Here is a 2,326-nt window from a genome sequence, read left to right as displayed (position 1 = left end):
CTATGTGACCCATTCAGACACTGTGCAGGTTTGAAAGGATGCCAAAGACACTTCCGTGGAACATTTTGTGAGCAAACTTTTCAAGACGACTATGGTTGTACTGCCACACAAGAATTTCCCTCAAATCATTCACATGGGCTGGATTCTCATATAGCCTCATCTGGGATATCCCCAGTGAATGCTATGGAGCAGTGCTGATGTGCACCTCTGCAGGGTCTGGTCTTGTCTGAAGAAAACACAGCTGAAGGCATGCATTTTAGTTGCATATAATTGTGTCACGCCACATTTGAAAGGAGGAGAGAATGAAGACTTTTCCAGTAATCATTTGTTTGAGATTTGAAGTCTGTAGCTGATTTCAGTACCGGGAATTGGGAGTATACACGTCTTTGTTCTGAAGCCCAGTGTTTATATGGTACATAGTAGCAATCATCAAAATCTGAGAGGCAGAATCTCAGCCGGTATAAACTGACACTCTCCAGTGACTTCGCTGGTCCCATGCCAGTTTACATCAGCTGAAGCTCTCACTCGCAGTCTTTAAAATATGCTGAACAGCTTCATGGCCCTACTGCCATTGACTCTATTCCAGTTGAATTGTACATGAAGGCATTTAGAGTCCAGGTGTATTAGTCCTCATACACTTCTGTACTCCAGCAGACCCAGATGGAACAGTAACCTGATGGCGTGTAACCCAAAACAGCAATTCAAAGTTAAGTTGGGCAGTTGGAGGGCTAGATCCTTAACTGGGATAAGTCAATAAACTCCAGTGATTTAAATGGAAGTATGCCTGTTTACGTCACCTGATGGTCTGGTCCCCTATCTGTTAAGCAGGGAGCTCAGATCCTGGCGCATCGTTACTGTACTATGTGCTCCATAATGCTCAAGCAAAAGAAGTGACTTTAAGTGCGAGTGTCAGACTTAACTTCCAATTTCCATGCTTTTGAATCCTTTATTTCCCCGATGTGGCTGTAAATTAAAGTTTTCTGTGCATTCGCAAACAAGGTGCAGTGGTTCTTCTCATCAATAGGAGGGAACATTATTTTCTTTATTAGCAAAAGGGGTAGAAGGTACATTATGAGACATAAGTTACAACACGTTCAGTATTAACAGAAAAGGGCATAACCAACAATTTCAAATATCCTAAAACCAAGAGCTGTTCAATAGACACCCTATTAAAAGGGAAGGGTGGGAAGTGATGGAAGGCTTTAATGAAACGGTGGGAAATTATTGTTTTCTGTAAATCTTGGGGCACTTAGTCTTACATTTTGAGCATCTGATTTGGATGCTCAGTTCCTACTAGAACTTAACTGCAGTTTCTCTAGGTTCCCTATGCGGTTTTGAAAGTCTTGTTTTGAACCTTTATTTGAACCTCTCTTGGGCTGAAAAAATCTTGTGTCCTTTTAAGAACAAAAGCACGTGGTTACGTCTCAAGTGGGGCACATACTTGGCATTTCTGCAGCCCTGATTCTGGTCTTAGCTGATATCAGAAATACAGAGTTTTTGGCAAGGGGTCGGGGAAAAGAGACCATTTTTTTCAGGCTTCAGTTTAAGGAACATGGGAATGGCAGTCAGCAATTTGTTTTCATTCCCCATAATTCACCTCTCCCTGCTGGGTGTCTTGTTGAAGTGGCTACAATATGCCTATCCATGGGTTAATAGTAAGGTGTTCCCTTTCTGTCATGCTTACGTCCCATTGATGTCAGATAAATGAAGTTAAGCTTATGCTTTAGTGCGCCTCTTGAAATTGTTGTGTTTTCCTGAATTGTGAGTGCAATAGCAGGGGTGGGGACATGATGGTGACAATGACAACTCATAATGAGATCTCCATTGTAAATTAACCAACCTCAAGGATGGATTGAAAAGACTGGTATGAAGGAATAAGAGAAATATGTAGGACACATCCCCACAATGTTTGTCATGTTAAAACACAAGGTTTAATAAGTAGCTTCTATACATTGTAGTACCTAGGACCATGCTTAATATCCAATGCAATTATTGCTCCTACCCCCAAAGCATGACATTGGCAAATGTTAGCTATAAATAAACTGAGTTTAGGATGACAAATTAGGATCCAGGAGAAATATCGCAATTTGATTTAGATAAGTATTGAATTTCCACTCACCTGGATATATAACTTGCCCTAGTGCATTCATTAAAACCAGGCATATCTGGCAGATCACAAATTTGGACAGAAGGTAGGGGTTTTTTTTAATTGTGAAATGTAACTTGTGCCCTTACTCAGCTCTAAGCATTTGATTTATGAGAGAGAGAAATTAGAGTAAGTCATGTATGTCTAATCGTCCTGGTACATATAAAAGGTTATGGCTTC

This window comes from Alligator mississippiensis, chromosome 13 (assembly GCF_030867095.1).
Source record: "Alligator mississippiensis isolate rAllMis1 chromosome 13, rAllMis1, whole genome shotgun sequence".
Lineage (NCBI taxonomy): Eukaryota > Metazoa > Chordata > Crocodylia > Alligatoridae > Alligator > Alligator mississippiensis.
Note: the sequence above shows the minus strand (reverse complement) of the source record.